At 41.0% G+C, this 23,096-nt stretch overlaps 1 pseudogene; it reads right to left on the bottom strand.

Moving 5' to 3' along the window:
- Nucleotides 1-22: 22 nt before the first annotated feature.
- Nucleotides 23-21,521, bottom strand: LOC131478250 (golgin-45-like; annotated as a pseudogene).
- Nucleotides 21,522-23,096: the final 1,575 nt, after the last annotated feature.

Here is a 23,096-nt window from a genome sequence, read left to right on the forward strand (position 1 = left end):
CCATGCCTTAACATACAGGATGTTAAAGGGCAGTAAGCTCTCCCTGGCAGTGATTGCAGCAATTGAAAGCTCTATTTCCATATCTGGTATAGGGATGATATCTTCCAATAATTTTCTTCGTAGCAAGTAAGGTGGTTGGTGAAGACTCAGCAAATGGATTATCAGGGGTGCTTTCTGTACAGGTAACTAGATCCAAAATGTGCAGAATCTTAAAACAAACTAAAAGATAAGGTTAGATGAATAAAACGTCATGTACACAAGTCCTTAATTTATTTGATGAATCATTACTATAGAGTTCCATTTCATTAATAAGTAATCCCAGAAAAACAATATCTATTGATGACAGAAAATATTATACTCATTTTCTCTAGAAGCTCTGAATTTAATAATGATATACGCCTATTATATAGTTTAGGGAAAGCATTTTTTTTTTAATTCATGACCATTTTTCTTATGGATAGTAATGAGACAGAATGAAAAACAGAAGAAAAAGAGATAAAACAATTGTACTTTGAGTTGATGCTGTGGCATGGTGATTCAAGCATTGACTGTAATACCAGCATCCTATATAGGTACCAGTTAAAGTCCTGGCTACCCAACTTCTAATGTAGCTTGTTGCCAATATATCTGGGAAAACAGTGGATGATGGCCCAAGTGCATGAATCCCTGCACCCATCTCACACACATGGACAATTCCCTTCCCTAGGTAGTCTGCCTGGCCCAGGGCTTGGCCATTGTGGTCATCTGGGGATGAAACGGGGAGGAAAACCCTAACTATTCTGTCCGCTTTCTCTGGAACTCTTCCAAACAAATAGGTAAATCCTAAGAAAAATCCCACAATTATCCTTAACATAAATGTCTACTCTTAATCCAAAGCAGTACCTCTTTGGCTCCTGTGCCCCTACCTTTTAAGAGATTTATTAATTATTTTTATTGGGAAGGCAGATCAGATTTATGGACAGGGAGAGACACCACAAAAGATCTTCTATCTGTTGGTTCACTCCCCAAATAGCCTCAATGGCTGGAGCTGAGCTGATCTGAAGCCAGGAAACAGGCGCTTCTTCCAAGCATCCCACATGGATGCAGAATTCTAAGGACTTGGTCATCTTTTATTCATTTCCCAGACTATAGAGATGGAAGCCAAGGGAGCAACCAGGACATGAAATATCGCCTATATGGAATCCCAGCCCTTGCAATGTGAAGATTTAGTCATTGAGCCACTGCACCAAGCCTTACCCCCTTTTTAAATCTTTGATTTAACTGATTCTTTTACAGAAATGCGAGTTCAGCCTTTGATTTTTTTTAATTCAATGGTTTTTTGTTTTTCTAATTTATGCAAAACATAGCAGGCAATGCTTCTGCAATGTGAAGTAGAAGGAGAAAGGATATTTGAGAAATAAGCTTGGGAATGGAGATGGAAAATGTCTATTCAATATAAACAATATAAATTCTATAATGAGGGAAACTGGGGCCTCTTTGAAGGTTGTACTGTATTTTTAAAATAATTCTGGCAGTAGGAGAGTGAATGATCCAGTCAGGGAAGAAACAAGACAGGGTGTGCTTGGCACCATAGCCTACTGGCTAATGTCCTTGCTTTACATGCGCCATGATCCCCTGTGTGCACAAGTTCTTGACCTGGCTGCTCCACTTCCCAACCAGCTCCCTGCTTGTGGCCTGGGAAAGCAGCTGAGGATGGCCCAAATCTTGGGACCCTGCAGGCATGTTGGAGACCTGCACAAAGCTCCTGGCTTGTGGCTACACATCAGCTCAGCTCTGTTTTATGTGGCCACATAGGGAGTGAACAAGTAAGCAGATGGAGAATATTTTTTCTTCTCTCTGTAAATGTACCTTTCCTAGAAAAATAAATCTTAGCAATAATAACAAAAAAGTACAAAAACAAGACAGGGGTATTAGTGATGGGACTGTAGCAATAATCTATGCCAGGACATTAAAATTGGGGGAAGATCTAAATTAAAATATCTAATAAGATTTACAAAATTAGTAATATTTGGGGGATAAAGGAAACAAAAATCAAGGCTACTATCCATTGAGAAATTACTATAAAATGGAAATCACTACAGCACTATCTGCTTTATGGAATCCTGGAAATGTATTTAAGACCTGAAAATTATATACTGATTTTTAAATGAAAAATAACCCATGACCCAGTAGTTAAATTAATGACTTCTTTCAAAATAACTGCAAATTCTTCCCTTTAAGGACAGAGCAGTAAATTTAGAGAAGAATACATCTTAGATTTATGAGGAAACAATTCCTTCTAGATTACAATCTCATTAATACAACAATCATGTTTGGCTCACATTTCCTAACTCTGAAGGCCAAGTGCTTCCCATTACATCATGTCACCTTTGCGGAAGAATTCATTCTTAGTTCCATTGATCAGGAAAGAGAAGATATCTTACCTTTTCAGCCACTTTCTCAGCTGGAGTGCTGCAAAACTCAACAGAGGCCAGAACCTTCTTTTGACTGCTCATGCCAACATTTCCCAGAAGATAAGTGTTTACTGCCTTTGCCAGACTGTGATTTGCCAGTGCTAGTTCTGTGGTGTTGTACAGCTGTGCACCAGCTCTTTTCCCCACTGTAATGAGATTATGAGTTCCTCCAGTAACCTGCAGAGAACACACATATACCCTCAACATTAATAACACGGCAAAATGTAAACATTAATTATTGTAAGTAAATGAGAAATATATTGGCAGCAAATCATTTCCCCATCTTTCTTACAATTCAGTAAATAATGAAATCTTGTTAAATAAATTAGGCTACTTAAGTATCTCTCAATCTCCTACTCAACATACAGCATTATTATGTTTTTATATTTAATACAGGAAATGATGGTTTCATTAGTGCATCTGTGAGATATTCATATGCCTACTTTAATCTACATTAAATGATTTTTTAATGCTAAAACAACCTACAATTCATGGGATTAATAACACTTGGTCATGATCTACTCAAATTATTTGAAGGACTTTGCATTTGTGTTCCTTAGAGGTATTGGTCTGCAGTTTTCTTTTATAACAGTTGTGGTTTCCGCATTTAAGATAATGTCATCCTGCTAATGTAAGTGGGATATTGTTCTCATTTTCCTAGAATTTGTGTAAATTTTGTTCCATTTCTTACTTAGCTGCTTATTAGTACATTCCAGTGAATCCAATGAGACTGTTTCTAGGATTTCACAAACCGGAAAGTTTAGTACCACAAATTCAATCACTTTAATATACCAGGGTTATTCAGGTTATTTTTTGAGTCACTTTAGAAATCTTTCATCAAAATTGCTGCAGTGCACATAGCAACAGTCTGTTGTATACAGTGCAACTCATTACTGACCACTTGATGCACATCTCCTTACTCACTTCTGATTAGACTTGTTATCTGATTATTATCCTCTCAAAGACCTTAAATTTACTTTCAATTTTTTTTCTCTCCTATTTATCATTTTGCTTTCCTCTTACTTTGTGTTTAATGTATGTATGTGTATGGTATAAATAGTGAGTTTAAATTATTGATGAAATCCTTTTTGTACCACAAGCACTTAGGCTATGAATTTCCCTCTTAATACTATACTAGTTGCCTCTAACCAAGTTTTGACATTTTGATGTACCTTATTTTAACTGACTCTGACTCTGCTAACAATACATTACTTGTATAAAAGCACAAAAAACTTTTATAGCAGGCTATACATTTTGATAACTCTGAACTATACTGACAGCAACAAGTTCTACCACATTTACAAATCATCAAAAAGATTTTTGATAGCAAAGACAAGCATTTATTGTAAACTATTAAAACTATTTTAACTAAAATTCTTTTACATCTAGAGCTTATATCTATTCGAGAGATATATAATTCTTTTCCCAACAAAAACAATTGAAAAGGGCCTGGCGGCGTGGCCTAGTGGCTAAAGTCCTCGCTTGAACGTGCCAGGATCCCATATGGTCGCCGGTTCTAATCCCGGCAGCTCCACTTCCTCTCTGTCTCTCCTCCTCTCTGTATATCTGACTTTGTAATAAAAATAAAATAAATCTAAAAAAAAAAAAACAAAAACAATTGAAAAGAAGAACATACATTGGGAGAAAATAAACTGTCACAGTAACAAAACTTATAGCAGAGTTCAGAGGAAAACTAGCACCATACTTGTGGGTGACAGCCATTTCTTTCTGGAACTGTTCCCATTCGCTTACGAGATCTTGCATGGCACTTGTGCCTCGTGATTCTGATGCTGTAAAACTGCTCTGGAATTGGTTAACTCATCTGGCATCACCCAGGAAAAGTTTCAGTTCTTACACATAAATTCTCTTATGATTACACAATATAAAGAAGTAACATAGATACAATTGTTTTCAAAAGGCTAACATAGATGACTCAAATAGTCAAATCACTTCTCAGTTTAAAAACATACGCAAAAAAAATTTTTAAATGTGGCCTAATACCTAAAGTCCTCTCTTTGCAAACTCTGGGATTGCATATGAGTGCCTGGTTGTGAGCCAGCAGCCCCACTTCCCACCCAGCTCCCTGCTTGTGGCCTGGGAAAGCAGTTGAGGACGGATCAAAGCCTTGGGACCCTGCACCAGTAAGAGAGAGCCAGAGGAAGCCCTGGCTCCTGGCTTTCAATCGGTTCAGGAAGTAAATCAGTGGACAGAAGATTTTCCTTTCTGTTTATGTTGTACTCTCAGTATATCTGATTTTCCAATAAAATAAATAAATCTTTAACAGGTACATGTAAAAATGTTTATGAATTTAGGTCTCAGTAAAGTAACATATGCTATTAAAAATAAGACAAAAATCTCACTTAACTTTTTCAAAAAAAATTGTTTATTTATACTTCAAAGGTATATTTACAGAGAGAATGATATGCAGAAAGGGAAACATCTTCCACACTGGCATGCTCTCCAAGTGACTGCATCACTGGAACTAAGTGGTCCCAAAGCCAGGAGCCAGCAGCCTCGTCTGGGTGGACCACACAGGTATAAGGCCATCTTCACATGCCTTCCCATGCCATAAGCAGGGAGTTGTTTGGGTGACGCTTGAAGGTGGAGGATTAGCCTGTTGACGCACAGTGCTGGCTACTGACATTTCTGTATGACAACTTTTGTAATCTCAAATTTGCAAATTGGTGGAATTTTTAAAAACAGTTAAGAAATGCTTTTAGACACACGAAAACAACAAACACACAAAAAAAGTTATTTTCTTACAAACCATCTATTTACACTTACAAAACATGAATATAGAAAGATTTCCACAAAAGGACAAACTGTCTTTCTTCCTACTTTAGCATGCTTATATGTCATATGTAAGTAATCAAGTATGACATTCTTCCAGAAAAAAAATGTATCTTTCTACATGAAATAATTGCACAGTGAGTTAATCAAGCATATCATGGCTGCTTCACTTTCATTCCAGCTCCCTATTCATGTGCCTGGGAAAACAGCAGAAGTTAGTCATAGTACTTCTAACCCATGACCCACATGGCAGGCCTGGAAGCAACACCTGGCTCCTGGCTTTAACCACTGCAGACACCTGGGGAGGGAACCAGCAAGTGCAGTCTCTTTCTGTTTCCTCACCTATTTCTGCAACTCTGCCTTTCAGATGAATCTTTCTTTCTTTTATTTTTTTTAAAAAGGAATTGTACAACACAAATCTTAGACTTCTATGTTTCTGCATACAGAATTACCTCATTGCTGTTTCAAAAAATTTTAAAAAAGCTTAATGTTTTCTTGTCATTGGATGTGCTACATTTTACCCAACCAGACCTATACTGATGGCAGTGTAACAACATGTTAAAAGATGGTTATTGCTGAAAACTGTAAAATTAAACATTCATAACGATTTTGAAAATCTTAAACTGAAAAAAATTCTTATTAATTTAAAAAGTTAGAGAGTGAGGAAAAGGGATTTTCATCTGCTGGTTCCCACCTAAATGGCCACAACAATTGGGGCTAGGCCAGGCAGTGGTCAGGCTGGGCCAAGACTGAAGCCAGGAAACAGGAGCTGCTTCTTGGTCTTCCTCGTCAGTGGCAAAGACCCCAGAACTTGGGCTACTCTTCGCTGCTTTCCTAGAAAACGAGCAGGGAGCTGGATCCAAAGTGGAGCAGCTAGGACTCAAACCAGTAATCAAATAGGAAGCCAGTTTAGCACATGGTGGCTTAATCCATTAGACCACAATACTCACACTAACACAATTTAAGGAAATGATTCCTTTAGTAGAAAGTATTACAGATATTAAAACATGAAGAAGGCTTTTCCTGAAAATGTTATTCTTCACAATCAGTGGTTCTTAATGTACAGTATGGAAACCTTTGATGTTTTGTATGAAATCTCAAGGTGATTCAATGTTAAATAAGCAGTTAATAAAACAAATTTCACAACATATTTTGCTAAACACCAGAGGTATGGATGTGAAACACACAGGGCTGGTATTTCAGTAATTCAAAGTCATTGTTGGGGTGGGCGACAGCGTCGTAAATGGACAAAAGAGTCTAAAGTGTTAGCACAGTTTTCTGCCACCAGTTTGCCCAGATGTCTGGACTGGGACTTGGTATTCTTTACCTGTGTGGAAAAACAGCCTCATTTGCCATGCCATAAAAATGTTACTGTTTTGGTAATTGTATAGAGAAGGAGAAAGGCTGAGATGCTCTATCATACAGGAAAGAACAATAAAACAGAGAACGGACAGAGAATATTTTTTCAGATACTTGCGGAAAAATTAATTTATCTTTTACTGATTTTAGAATTTATCAGACTTCTGAACTTACAGTTTTATTTTGGTCTGAATATGAGGGTGGATCTTTATATTTTTCCTGGAAGTTTGGGTGAACTTCCAGGAAAAAACCCACATCTTAAAGTATATATGATTTGCTTTGATAATTTTAGTAAAGAAAAATCATACTACGGATAAAAAATTTGATAGCAAAAGCTATGAAATGTAACACTATTTACACTGCAACATACCTGGTTGCAACGAATTTGCTTCACCACACATCACACTGAAGTGAGAGGTGTTCTAACGGTTCGGAGAGTTGAGCTGTGTTTCAGCCGAGGGCTTCATTTTTTAATATAAGCTGGTTCCTGTCACAGGCTAGACGTTCAAAGTGATACTGAAGATCATCTCCAGCAGAAGCTACCAGCAACTTTTTTGACCCGTGATTTACCTAGTAAAAATATAGCCATGCAAATTCAAAGCAATGCCACTGACGTTAATGTAACAAAATTAATAAGAGAAATCATGTTTCTGTTAATTTGGCCCATCATTACTTAAAACATATGTTAGAAAGTGGCATTAAATAGTCAAGATTCACAATAATTTGTGTATATAAATATGCTATACTTACAAATATAAAAATATATTCAAATCCCTATCAACTGATCCTCTTAGAAGAATGCCAACTAATGTCATGAAAATAACAAAGTGATCTGTGAACAGCAAAAACCCACAAATCAGAAAGTTAAAAACATGTACTGATAGAAAGAATGTTTTATGTACTTTTCAATACAATACTTCTAATGTAATCTCTTGTAAGTTTTTGTTTGAAAGAATTTGAGCCAAGAAAGTAATGAAAAGTATCTAGAAATATTAAATACACTTAAGTACCTATAAATATGGAGTATTATATAAATACCTATAAATAAAATATTTGTACATGTAAATTACTTTCTTAGATTTTTTTTTACTTTTTTTTTTACTTTTTTTTAATTAATTATTATGCATTATGTGACAGTTTCATAGGCTCTGGGAATCCTCCCACCCCTCCCCACGCCCCTCCCCCCTGGTGGATTCCTCCACCTTGGTGCAGTATTACAGTTCAAATTCAATCAAGATTCTTTCCTTGCAAGCATATACCAAACATAGAGTCCAGCTACTTATTGTCCAGATGGGTTGAACAGTTTCTTGGGGAGACCATTTCTGGTCCAAAGTTAGAGCTGGTATAATATCATACCAGTCAATTAAGAGTCCCAATATAACATTAACAGCAATTTGTAACATTATGGAATTGACATGGTTTTGCGTAACCAGTATGTTAAAAAAAAAAACAAAAAACAAGTTCTTAATCACAACCTGTGATTTGCTCATTGACATTTCAATTAAAGAAGGTCCTGTATACAAACTTTCTTAGATTTTTAAAATTTTATCAGGAAAGCACACACAAATTCAGAGAGCAGAAGTATCTTCCTTTCCCTGGTTCACTTTCAAATGGCAACAGCAGCTGGAGTTAGCCCAGTACAAATCCAGGAGTGGAGAGCTTCTTCTGAGTCTCCCACATAGGTACAGGGGACTCCACTGCCTTCCCAGGCCAGAAGCAAGGAGCTGGATTGAAAGTGGAACAGCCAGAATTTGAACTGGTGCCTGTAGAGGATGATGACATCACCAACTAAGGCTTAGCTTGTTAAGCCACTATACCAGGTCTTTAAATATATACTTTATATTGTTATTGGAAAAGCAGCAAAAAACTAAAATGTCTCAAGAGGTGGGAATAGGTAAAGCTTTTATGTTTGATAAGATCCCCAAAGCAGAAGCCATCAAAAACAGTTAAAATGTATTTAATCCAAATAAAACGTTTCTGCACAGCAAAGGATACAACAAAGTGAAGAGACACCAAACAATGGCATAATAGCCAGAGGCTGAAGTCCTTGCTTTGCACCTTAGAGGATCTTATTATGGTTCATGTCCTGGCTGCTCCACTTCCCATCCAGCTCCCTGCTTGTGGTTTGGGAAAGCAGTTGAGATGGCCCAAAGGCATGGGATCCTGAACCTGCATGGGAGATATGGAAGAAACTCCAGGATCTTGGCTTCCAATCACAGGCCATTGTGGCCACCTGGAGATTAAACCGGCGCATGGAAGGTCCTTCTCTCTATCTCTCCTCACTCTGCAATTCTGACTTTACAATAAAAAGAATAAATAAGTCTTTGGAGAAAAAAAAACTCATGAAAACATATATGTTGAAAAAACTATGCATGAATTTCAAATTTTTTCGAATCAAGATTGTCTGTTTTGGTTTAAAGATTTATTTGTTTTTTTTGAAAGTCAGATATACAACTCGCAAGATGGCCGACATAGGAGAAAGACTCTGAGGGAGCTCACAGACAGAGAGGGCTAGAACGTGACAAAAGCGTAAGTGGAGCAGCATAGAACTACAGGGAGAAGAACGTGAAGTTCCCTGGACAGTGTGGAGCCAAAAAAATCCAAACAACTCGGAAGAGCAACCAGGGAAAAACAAAACAAAGGGCAGGGAAGACGACTTTGCGCTCCTGACCTGCTGAGTCACCTTTGAGTGCAGACGCTGAAAGCCGCAGTTGAAACGCAGACCTTGGGACCCACAGACGCTGTGGCCGTGAGGACTGGCGGTGATTGGGACCCACTGGCACCTGCTCACCCTGGTCACCAGGACCCGCCAGGACCTGCGCCCGCTGTGGACATTAGGACCTGGAGTTGTCTGGACCCGCTGGCATCCGCCCAGCCTGGTCACCAAGCCCCGCTGGGACCTGCACCAGCCACAGTCTCCAGGTTCCATCGGGACCCGCCAGGACCTGCACCTGACACAGTAGCCGGGAGACGCAACAGCAGTGAGGGTTCCCACCAGAGGAAGAGGCAGACTGCAAGAACCTGAGGTTTGAGTGAGTTGGGTGGGGACAGTGGTGGGTTGGAGGCTCCGGGAGTTGGCCCCCCAGGGGCATGCACAGAGCCTGAACACCCTTGGTGCTCAAGTCCCCGCCTCTCCCCCCCCCCCGAGACTCCAGCGTCTAGGGACACCGGGCAAGTGCCTTGAAACTGCCAAAACTGTGTCTGGGAGGTGACACACAGTGGTCCTGTGTGCTGAGGAGAAAGGCAAAAGGCACACGGAATACTCCCCCGTGACTTTGCGGTCTGGCACTCAGCTGGGCGGTGCTGTCCCACAGGAACCCAAGCACGCCTCTGGGCTGGGCAGTCCCGTGCTAGAGCTGGGGCGGTCGGTCCCCTGCAAGCGCTGGGGTGGGCAGGCCTGCGCAGGAGGCACTTCCAGAGAGCACCTGGAACACCCCACACCCAATAGTCCCCTGCTTGGAGACAAACCAGGAGAGTACTGCGGACCTGCGTGCAGGAGGCGTTCCCAGAGAGCACCTGGAACCTCCATGCCCTGCAGTCCCTGGCACGGGGGACACACCAAGAAAGCACCTAGAATCCTCTGAGCCCTGTGATCCCGCGCACAGGGGGCGCGCACAGAGTGCCTTCACTCCCCCACGCCCTGTGGTAGCATACCTGTAGGGGACGAGCTGAGAGTGCGCTTTGAATCCGCTGGGCCCTGGAAGTGGCGCCCTGAGGTCCAGTGTTCTGGAGATGCACCAAAAGTGCCTTGAAAATTCCCACACCCTGCTACTCCACGCCTGCAGACTCCGATCTCTACAGGATAGTGCTTGGAGACCCCTCAGCACACTGGTGCCTAGGTCTCTTAAAAAAGAAACACTAACACAATGGGAAGAAATACCAGAAAAGGTAATGATCCAGATGACAGTGCCAACACCCTACCAATAAAGGATCTAAAGCCAATGTCTAGTTCGGAGATGCGAGATGAAGACATAGAAGATCTACCAGACAAGGAATTCAAAAAAATAATGTTAAAATATGTCAGAGACAATGAGAAGAATTGGGAGGACTTCAAAGAATTCAAGAACCTCATAGCCTCAGAAATACAACAAATGAAAAGTAAAATCCTTGACTTAGAGCACAAAATTGAGAGCCTAACCAACAGAACAAATACAGCAGAAGAGAGGATCTCTGAAACGGAAGACACACAAAACGAACATATCCAGTTCATTAAACAGCTGGAGACAAGCCTGAACAAAGCCAATAAGACCATACAAGAAATGAAAGACAACCTCAGAAAATCAAATATTAGGATTATTGGCCTTCCTGAAGGAGCGGAAAAAGAGTCAGGAATGCAAATGGTGCTCGACAAAATTATACAGGAAAACTTTCAAAACACTTGGAACATGAACCCAGCCCAAATCCAGGACGGTCAGAGGACTCCCAGCAGATATGACCCAAAGCGATCTTCACCCAGACATATGGTGCTCAAGTTCCACTCCAACGAAGACAAAGAAAGAATCCTAAGACAAGTAAGAAGCAGAGAAAAGATCACATACCGGGGAAAACCAATCAGGATCTTTGCTGACTTCTCTGAAGAGACTTTACAAGCAAGAAGAGAATTGACAAAGATGTTCCAAATCCTGAGTCAGAACAACTGTCAACCAAGAATATTGTACCAGCAAAGATCTCATTCGTATTTCAAAACGAAATCAAATACTTTCACAGCAAAGAGAAATTAGAAGAATATGCCAGCACAAAACCAGCTCTACAAAATCTCCTTAGAAATGCACTAAATCCAGAAAAAAAGGAGGTGAATCATAAGCAAAGATGGCAAACAGGAAGGCCTCCCCACTAAAGTCCACACAAGGAAGGGCAATTACACAGATACCAACACCCACAAAAACAAGTATGGCAGGGCAAAATCACAACCTCTCAATTTTAACTCTTAACACAAATGGCCTGAACTCACCAATCAAAAGGCATAGATTAACAGAATGGATTATCAAACAGCACCCAACTATCTGTTGCCTACAAGAGACACATCTAACCAGAAGAGATTCGAAGAAGCTGAAAGTGAAAGGTTGGAAACAGATATTTCATGCCAATGGATGAAAAAAAAAAAAAGGCTGGGGTAGCTGTCTTAATTTCAGATGATGTGGACTTCAATCTGACACACATCAAAAAGGACAGGGAAGGACATTATATATTGGTGAAGGGACTGATCCATCAGGAAGTAATTACCATTGTGAACATATATGCACCAAATTCAAACGCACCTAGCTACATGAAGCAATTACTCACGGACTTAAGGGGAGACATAGATATGCACACAATAATAGTGGGTGATCTTAGCACCCCACTAACAACAATAGACAGATCAACAAAACAAAAACTCAACAAAGAAACAACAGAGCTCATACAAACAATAGAACAACTGGACATGATAAATATTTATAGAATTTTTTACCCTAAGGCCACAGATTATACATTTTTTTCAGCAGTGCATGGCACCTTCTCCAGGATCGACCACATGACAGGACACAAAGCAAACCTAAATAACTTCAAAAAGATAGGAATCATACCATGTACCCTTTCAGACCACCATGGAATGAAGCTGGAAATCAGCAATTCAAAATGCCCAAGGAATTACAGAAACTCTTGGAGGCTGAACAATATGCTATTAAACGAACAATGGATCAGAGAAGAAATTAAAGATGAGATCAAAAAATTTATGGAAACCAATGAAAACTCTGACACAACATTCCAAAATTTGTGGGACACTGCCAAAGCAGTGCTACGGGGTAAACTCATCGCAATTGGAGCTCATGTCAAGGCCCAAGAGAGGCGCCAAAGACAAGAACTAAACACACACCTCCAGGAATTGGAAAAACAACAGCAGAAGAGCCCCACACACAATAGGAAACAAGAAATCATCAAAACAAGGGAGGAAATCAACCAGATAGAAATAAAAAAAAAAAAACATACACAAAATCAATGAATCAAAAAGCTGGTTTTTTGAGAAGATAAACAAGATAGACACCCCACTGGCCCGACTGACAAAGAAAAAACAAGAGAAGGCAAGAATTAACAGCATCAAAGATGAAAAAGGCAACATAACAACAGACACCACATCCATTAAGGCCATAATTAGAAATTACTACAAAGCACTGTACTCCAACAAATCAGAAGATCACCAAGAAATGGAAAAGTTCTTAGACTCACACAACCTGCCAAAACTTAGCCCAGAGGCAACAAACGACCTGAACAAACCCATAACTGAAGCAGAGATTGAATCAGTGATTAAAGACCTCCCAACAAAGAAAAGCCCAGGCCCAGATGGCTTCACTCCAGAATTCTACAAAACATTCCGAACAGAACTGACCCCAATCCTCTACAAACTCTTCAAAACAATAGAAAAGAGGCAACCCTTCCAAACTCATTGTATGAAGCCAACATTACCTTAATCCCAAAACCAGACAGGGAACTAACACAGAAAGAAAACTACAGACCTATCCCTTTGATGGACATTGATGCTAAGATTCTCAACAAAATCCTAGCCAACAGAATTCAAAAACACATCAGACAGATCATTCATCCGGATTAAGTAGGATTCATCCCTGGAATGCAGGGATGGTTCAACATCCGGAAATCCATAAATGTGATACACCACATCCAAAAACTGAAAAACAAGAATCACATGATAGTATCAATAGATGCAGAAAAAGCTTTTGACAAAATCCAACACCACTTCCTACTAAAAACCCTAACCAAGGTAGGCATAGATGGAAAAATCCACAACATAATTAAAGCCATATATGAAAAACCCAACGCCAGCATCATACTGAATGGAGAAAAACTGGAACCCTTCCCACTGAGATCTGGAACAACACAGGGATGTCCACTTTCTCCACTACTATTCAACATAGTCCTAGAGGTACTCGCTGAGGCCATAAGACAAGAAAAAGAAATCAGAGGAATCCAAATGGCAAACGAAGAAGTCAAACTCTCACTATACGCAGATGATATGATTCTTTATGTAGAAGAGCCAAGAGACTCAATAAAGAGACTGCTAGAACTTGTACGAGAGTTTGGTAGAGTGGCAGGGTACAAAATTAATGAACAAAAATCAACAGCCATAGTGTATGCGAACAGCCCCAAGATGGAAAAAGACCTAGCCAGCAAGATACCATTCAAAATAACAGAGAAAAGTATGAAATATCTGGGAATAAATCTAACCAAAAATGTAGGAGACTTATTTGAAGAAAACTACAAACTACTTAAAAAAGAAATTGAACAAGACCTCAAAAGATGGAGTAACATCCCATGCTCCTGGATAGGTAAAATCAATATCACTAAAATGTCTATACTGCCAAAAGCAATATATACATTCAACGCAATCCCAATCAAATTGCCCAAAACATTCTTCATGGAACTGGAAACAATGATCCAAAGGTTCATCTGGAAACACAAAAAACCACGGAGAGCTAGAACTATCCTGAAGAACAGGAAGTTAGCAGGGGGAATCACAGTTCCGGACCTCTGGACATACTATAGGGCAGTGGTTCTCAAAACAGCGTGGTACTGGCACAAAGATAGAGAGGAAGATCAATGGAGCAGAATAGAAACATCAGAAGGGAACCCAAACAGGTACAGCCAAATAATCTTTGACAAAAAGACAAACGACAATCCAGGCAAATGGGAAGGTCTGTTCAATAAATGATGTTGGGACAACTGGTTGATAGCCTGCAGAAACAAAAAGATAGATCCACATCTCTCACCATACACTAAGATCAGATCTAAATGGATAACAGATCTAAACCTACATCCAGAAACCTTCAAACTTTTGGAAGAAAATGTTGGAAACACACTGCAACACTTAGGGGTAGGGCCTCACTTCCTAAAAAAGACTCCAAAAGCAGTAGAAATCAAGACCAAAATAAACAATTGGGACCTCATCAAACTAAGAAGCTTCTGTACAGCCAGAGAAACAATCAACAAAGTAAAATGGCAACCCACAGAATGGGAGAAGATCTTCGCACACGACATAGGTGATAGAGGGCTGATCTCCAGAATATACAAAGAGCTACAAAACAACCAAAATGTCAAAACAAACAAGCCACTCAAGAAATGGGCACGGGAAATGGCCAAACACTTCACAAAGGAACAAACCCAAATGGCAAATAAACATATGAAAAAATGCTCAAGTTCCCTGGCAATAAGGGAAATCCAAATTAAAACATCAATGAGGTACCACCTAACGCCAGTAAGACTGGCCCACATGAATAAAAGCACCAACAATACTTGTTGGCGAGGTTGCAGGGAAAAGGGATCCCTACTCCACTGCTGGTGGGGCTGCAGGCTGGTACAGCCTCTATGGCAATCAGTATGGAGAACATTCAAACAACTCAAATTCAACATACCGTATGATCCGGCAATAGCACTCCTAGGAATATATCCAGAACAATTATTTTATGAGAAACCAACATGCACTCCTATGCTCATAGCAGCACAATCAGTAATTGCAAAAACATGGAAGCAGCCAAAATGCCCATCAGCAGAGGATTGGATAAGAAAGCTATGGTTCATCTACTCCATGGAATACTACTCAGCTATTAAAAAAAACAAAATGCAGTTCTTTGTGGCTAAATGGGCCAAACTGGAAACCATAATGCTAAGAGAAATGGGCCAATCCCAAAAGGTTAAATACCACGTTTGCCTTAATTTAAGATGATATGATGTTATGTATAACATGTTATGTTATGAATGTTATATGTTGTGTATAAACTAAAATTGAAGTGTAGGTGAGGTGGTCACAGAAGGTGGCTAGGAACTCGCATTTACTTTTACCATATTGGTTACTCATTACTATGTCAATTAATTCCATAATGATGTAAATTTTTGCTGATGGTATGTTGGAGCTTTCAATTGACTGGGATGATACTCTGCTGGCTCTGTCTTCAGACCAGAGAGGTTATGCCTAAGAAGCAGTTGAACTTGACTGGACAATAAGATGCTGGACTCTATGTTTGGTATACGCTTGCAATGGGGGAATCTCAACTGAACTTGAGCTGTGGTTATGCAACAAGGTGGAGGAATCCACCATGGTGGGAGAGTTTGGGGAGGGTTGGGGAGATCCCAAGTACCTATGTAACTGTGTCACATAATACAATGTAATTAATGAAGTAAAAAAAATAAATTAAAAAAAAAACAAAAAAGAATGGAAAAGGCAAAAAAAAAAAAAAAAGAAATTCAGATATACAGAGAGGAGCAGAGACAGAGAGGATGATCTTCTGCCTGAGGATTCACTCTCCAAGTGGCCACCATGGCCAGAGTTGGGCCAATTTGAAGCCAGGAACCAGAGGCCTCTTTCTGGTCTACCACGTAGGTGTATCATACCAAGGCTTTGGGTCATCCTCAACTGCTTTCCCAGGCCACAAAAGCAGCGAGCTGGCATTAGAACTGATGCCCATATGGGATCCAGTGCCTTCAAGGTGAGGATTTAGCCAACAGGTGGAACTGAGGTGGAACAGCTCAGGCAGCTGTATCCACCAGCATGTGCTTGGTGCAGGTGACAGAACGAATTGAAGCCTACCTACACTGTCAGGTACATAGAAAAATCAAATCTGTGGTCAACTCAGATGGAGTTTCTTCAGTGCCTCTCCTACTACACTGCTGGATTCAGACCCTGGCCATAAGGAGACTCAGAGGATGTATAGTGCTACCTTGGAGTGCATGCAGCAGACCTGGGACTACTCTGTTGCTGGTGCTAGAGCAGTGAACAGTATGTCCAGTTTCACATGGAGGACATGATGACCAGGTCATGCAGGCTATCAAGGAATGTAGACTGCATCATCAGAATACAGAGGCTAGAACAAGTGGGGGGGGGTTCTCAAGTTGTGCAGCCTGTTCCTGGGTCTGTGGAGCCATTAGATGAACTTTATCCACCAGTAGACCTTGGAAGATTGTCTCAGCCGTTCAGCAACAATATAGACATCTTAGGGCTATCACAAACACACAAGTGACACCCTCAGAACACTCTTCCCCACAATGGGAACTAAGCATCACTGAGAGTCCATGTCCGATCCTCTATCACTGATGTAGTTGGACAGCAAGGAGTGACCTTCACCCTATCACACTGCAGTAACAGTTTGAAAAAATGACAGAAACGTGTGTCCCACACACCTTCCTTCATAGCTGACCACCAGCACCCCAATGAGAGGCCCACATGGGTGTGCGTTCATCTCAAATACATTAAGATATTAAAATTAAAAATAAATGGAAGAAAAATGTCTCTATGATCACATGTTCTTGAGACTCAGATTTACTTCCTAGGTTTCCTAACTCGACACCAAGCACTTTGTTACATGTCACCTGTGCACAAAGCTTCAGTCTGGAAGATCCACAGCCCATGAAAGAGAAGGCATTTTCCTTTGCAGCCATTGCTGAGTAGGGCTAATGTAAATGTAAGCCAACAGCCTCATCTTTTCATCCACATTTCATGCGAGCATTTCCCTAACAATGACTATGTAGCCAATGTACCAAGCTGTGACCTATTCATTTGAGTTCTAGTTTGTTAATGAGCTGTGCACCAAGAGAGTCAGTTTGTTTTGTTCCCCACTGCAAAGAAAATAAAAGCATTCTCTTCTGTAACATGTATAAACACACATGAGCACTGAGTGTGAAACAAGACAACACAAGAGTCACCCAAATCAGGTCAACAGGAAACATTTCTGAAAGCCTAACTTTTCCCTTTCTCAGAGTTCAGTGCATGAGGAATTCTGGGTAAATAATAGTTCTCAAACACTATTAGCTTGATATCTAAAAATCATTTAGGAGCAGGTGCCTTGACTCTAGACGCTCTGCCTCTAAGTGCTGATATGACATGTGGGTCCTTGTTGGTTTCTGTCTTGATGTTCTACTTTCAAGCCAGCTCCGTGCCTGTTGCCAGTGAAAGCAGCGGCAAGGTGGATAGCCCTAAAGCCTTGCAACTTTGCTCCCAAGTGGAAGACTTTAAGCCACTTCTGGCTCCTCATTTGAGATCAATATTTTCTGATCTTTCTGGCCATTTGGGGAGTGAACCAGCACATGGAAGATCTTTCCCTCTCTGTCTCTCATGCTCTACATTAATCTGACTTCCAATAAATAAATAAATTTGAGAACCTTTGGAATGCATTCTACAGGAAAATTTTGTAAAGTTACCTTCTTAATATAAGAGCTCCCAATCGTATTTTGTTCATCTACCCAAATGCTATCATGAATACTTTTTGATAACTTACAGTAAGTTGAATGCTGAATAACCCATCATTTATATCATTAACCACACTTGCTCACAATGTGTAAATAATGTTTTTGTTGTTGGGGTTCTCCCAATACCTTCTATTAGAGGTTTTACATATGTGAATACAAGAGATATTGATCTGTCATTATCATACACTCTTTTTGCACTTAGCATTCAGTGACAGTGGTCTCATGAAAGGAAGTGCATCTAATTCTCTTTTCTGCATAATTGGATGTGTTTTAATGTGTTATGTCTACTCAGGGTGTCAGTCCTTCAGGAATCTTTGATAGTTTCTGTTTCAAACAATTCCATCTAAAATATTGAGTGGAACTCTTTTGTGTCTATAGTCATCACTCAAGGGTACATCCCAATTCCTGAATCATAATCTCTCTCTTTCCTCTTTTGTCTCTCTCTAACTCTCTTGCTCTGTCTCTCTCTCTCTCAAAGAAAACACAGACACACACACAAACATACAAAAATACACAGATTGAATACATCCAGATTCAATTTTCTAATACCTCAAAATAGCTTGTCAGATGCCATAGCTCTATAGTAATCTATCAAGGAGTCACAAGGTATAGTAGTTTTCCACCTCCAGTTGTATAGATGCCAGAATCAGGATCCAATGATGTCACCCTCATTTCCCACACAGCTGAAATATCACACATTTGGGTTAGACTCTGTTGCTTTTCTAGGAGCATGAGTAAGGAGCTAAATTCAAAGTGGAATCAGCAAGGCTGCCTAGCAGAATGAAGCCTAACCAATGATGCCAGAACATCTGCCCCTGAATATGATAAATGTTGAGAGAATCAGAAGCCACAACAAAAAGTCACTTTCCACTGATGGCCACTTGCCCAGTGAGGACACCACAGCGAGCAAAGGCTGTTACCATGGGGTTGGGAGATGCTTCCCCATCCCCTCCTAACTCACAGTAGAGGCTTCAGTGACTTTGTTGGCAGGAGAGCACTGCAATCACTCTTTCTGTAACCTTCTATGTGACATTCTCACTGCACTTCATGAAAATACAATAATAGCCCTACAGAAACACAAATCCTCCACTCCACCAGGTGCCTAAGCTGGTGGACACTTTTGGTTCCAAGCCAGGTGCACACAACTTCCACAGTTGTGCTGTATATAATTAGTTTTCTATCATTGACTGGAATAATGAAATCAAAATACAAACTCATAGAATCATAGGCCTTACAATTCCAAAAAGATGTGTTTTGTGATTGACTGATAAGTGACAGTCTCCTGTGGCCCAGGGATAAGCTCAGTGGCAGCAGTGCTGCTTTCTGCCCTGATCTCCCATTACAAACATCCAGGAGATCCTGCCAGGTAAAACACTTGATGTTTACTGTCATTGAGTGAGCGTTAGTCCCTGGGAATAACTCACCTGTAGCAATGTGATTTATTACTTCAACATTTTCTACCCAAATACTTTCCTAGCCCAATGTTGAAGCAACAACATTTCTGCTTTAGCAAAGGCAATAAACTAACTACAAGACACAGATGTGCCAGGTTTGCAGTTGGAGAGAAAAAATCCTTCTCTAACCTACTCTCTTTATGTATTAAATCAATAATGTAGAGTTGACCAAAAGAAATCTGGATGAAGAACTAACGTATCACACAGCAGACAAAGACCCAACCCCTTTCTAGATACAGAGCTAAGCAGAACACATAGCAAATGTTTTTTTTCCTGAATATTTGGAGGGGAGGGATAAGGCCTACTGAACTGTATTTTGAAATAATGTCCAAGAGATTGTTACTTGGTGGATTAGCCTCATCTTTGAACAAACAACTCAGGACGTACATTGTCAAAGTCCCAGTTACAGTGGTAGTGATTCAGCTGGAGCAGAGCAAATCCTTATCAAGTTGGCCATTCCATGGGAGTGACCATTTTTGCTCTGAAAGATATTTCACCCGCTATGCAATGAAAAGAGAACCCTAGGACAGTGATTGAGTGGCACAATGGTTAAAATTCTGCTTGCATGTCCACATCACATATGTTAGTGTGTGTGTTTGAGTGCCACCTCTGCTCTAATATGCTCCTGCTAAAACATGCTGTAGAAGGCAACGAGTGATGCTTCAAGCACGTGGGTCCTATCACCCAAAAGGATAACTAGGTGGAATTGCAAAGTCCTGGAATCAGCCTTGGCTGTTGTGTTTGGAATGAAGCAGCTGCTCAAAGATTGTCACCGTGTGTGTGTGTGTGCACTGCCTGCTCTCTGTTGTTTTATCCCTGTCTTTCAAATGACAGCCTATTTTATAGAAACTGCTTCCTCTTTGGTTCTGTCCAGCCTCCTGCAAACCTTCAGGCTTCCTCCATGTCTGTACAAGCTGGGCATCTCAGTCCTCCGCTGGTCCATTTCTCCCAGAAAACCCTTCTAAGTTTCTTCTCCATCAGGTGACATAGAAATTGCTTCTGGTCTTTATAGCTCTAGTTTTCTAGAACTCTGAGTTCATCTTTCTGTGAATGCCCAGGAGGGAGTAAGAAACAATACAGAAAGAATCGTTACAACATGTTTTGGTCAGATGTAGTTGTCTAGATCAGAAATGCTTGTGACTTGGGTCAAAATTACGGCAGTAGAAACACATCTTTGAGAACATGTTCTGGAATATTAACTTAAAGATGTTTATATTAATTAAATAATATGTGAAGGGGAATCATTTGAAAGAAAACATCAGGTTCTCTTCTAAGCAACTGAGTAAATGATGATGCCACTAACTGAAGCTTTGGAATAGAATTGGGGGAATCTGGGAGAAATTATATTTTCTGTTTTTGTGTTTTTGAATCTAATGCAATCATAAAACAACCTGGAGATGATGTTGAAAATGACATCAAGAGATGTGTCTAGTGCTCATGAGGAGGTTGAGCATGTTTTAAAATGAAAGGATATTAATTTCAGGACTGGAGCAATTTCATCAAATGGGGGTGTGGCCAGGGTGGCCGACCTCACCCCAATCACGGAGCAGAAAAAGGAGGAAAGGAGAGTCAACATTAACAACAACAAAAAGTAGGTGAGCTACACCAATGGAGGAGAAGGTCCTGGATACCGGACACGAACCCTCCTCCCCCGGGGAGTTGCAGCAGGCCAGCAGTCTAGCCCTGGCCAACTTGCCATTGCCCAGGGGCAAAAGCTGGAAAGGCAGGAAGAAGAAAGGGCACTGAGCCGGCAGCCCCAGAGATGACATTTTTCTGCCCAAAGATATCAAACTGGACAGCATGGAGATGGACGACACTGAGCGGGAAGTGGAGTACTTCAAAAGGTTCTGCTGGATTTGGCTAGACAGACCCAGCAAAGGTTCTCCATCAACGGGTCCAACTTTAGCTTGAAGAAGGCCACCTTCACAGCCCACTGACCAGGGAGCACCAAGGCGGAAATGAAGGTGGGCCATGCCACGCCGCCTGTGAGCCAAGCCCTAGTCAGCCGACCTGGAGCCAGGGTGCCCGCCCTGGGCGCTGTGAGTGCGGAGCCACCGCCCAGCTGTGTCCTTAACTGTGAGCCTGCAGTCCATGACACTTCCTTGACCGTAGCCCCATGCTGTCAGAGTGCAGCAGTATCCCCTCCGAGTCCTCCTGTGCTTGGCTGTGGCCAACACAAGTATGTACCAACCACTGGGCCCGTGGCCTCCGCATCCTTCCCTGTCCTGTCCTCCATCCGCGACCATCAGGGGTCGACTGCCCCTGAGTCCCCTGGCGGGTATCCACTGTCTGCTGTTCCCGAGTGTACAGGTTCAGTGTCTGTGTCTGACCCAGCCCCATAACCAGCTCATGTGCGACGCTGCAGAGAGATAGTGGAACATGAGAGACTGCCCAGCAGCACACAGTCCAGGCTGTTCCAGTGTGCGACTGTATTAACACAGAGGTCTGCCTGGCTACTTTTTAACATATTGTTAAATGATATTAAAATCATGTCACTCTTTTTGAAAGATGGAACATATGAAAACAAAACAAAACAAACAAAAACACCAAAAATGAACCCTAACCCTAAATCTAAGACTAACCCTAATCCTAAAACTCAGGTTTTTTGCTATTTTTGAAGTGACTCTATCACAGTTGGAGAGTGGCTGGCCTGGATTGTGTTAGTAAACACAGAGTGGCTTGGTGGGATGTCTCAATGTTTACATTTTCACATTTCAAGCACCAGGATCCCACATGCAACTGCTTCTTATGGCCTAGGAAAGCAGTGGAGGATAGTCCAAAGCCTTGGGACCCTAAACCCATTATGTGGGACACCCAGAAGCTGCTCCTGACTCCTGGCATCAGTTTCGCTGAGCTCCATCCACTGCACACATGTGGGGAGTGAACAAATGGATACAAGATCTCTCTCCCTCTCTCTCTCTCCTCTCCATAAATCAGATCTGACTTTCTTATAATAATAACTTATTAAGTAATTTGGGTAAGATTGATCTATTTTCACTAAAGGCAGATTTAGACCGAGAGAAGGAGAGACAGTAAGATCCCCCGTCCCATGGTTCACATTCCAGATGGCCGCACTGGATGAAGATGAGCACAACTGAAGCCACACACCAGGAGCCTCCCCGTGGGTCTCCCACATGGGTGCAGGTTCCAAGGCTTTGGGCCATCCTCTACTGCTTTCCCAGGCTAGAGCAGGGAGCTGAATAGAAAGTACAGCAGCCTGGACACAAACCAGCACACATATGGGATCCTTGTGATTTCAAGGTAAAGACTGAACTGTTGAGCCATCATGCTGGACCCAAATAAATCTGGAAAAAAAAACAACAAACAAACAAACAGACAAACAGGGATGCTGGAGCTGGTGACATGACTATCAAACAAATGCTTGAATTTGTAGGCAGAGCTTAATTACAAGGAACTAATAGCCAGTAGACTGCTAAAACCAACGTTATTAAGTTGGTAAATGAAAGAAGACTAACAGTTAATGATTGAGAAAATGTGGTTATTTGAAAGTACTATTTCATATACATTACATATATGAACATCTGTAAACATACAGTAAGCTAGATCACTAAAATATGGACTGAGGAGAAGGCTGTTGTACAAATGTAAAAGCCAGAAGAAAGACATTGTTCTATGTCTACCTGTAGAATAAGCAGATGAAAAGATCTAACTTGAGAGGAGAAGCGTCCCAGGAGTGAAGAGCTGGGAGAGTATACGTCAGACACTAAGGATGCAGGAAAGGATGGGGAACAGATTCCTAAACAGCAATCACTGTGAAAAGGAGGAAAAGGTCTGTGAACAAGACCTCAGG

Source organism: Ochotona princeps, chromosome 2, assembly GCF_030435755.1.
Source record: "Ochotona princeps isolate mOchPri1 chromosome 2, mOchPri1.hap1, whole genome shotgun sequence".
Taxonomy (NCBI): Eukaryota; Metazoa; Chordata; class Mammalia; order Lagomorpha; family Ochotonidae; genus Ochotona; species Ochotona princeps.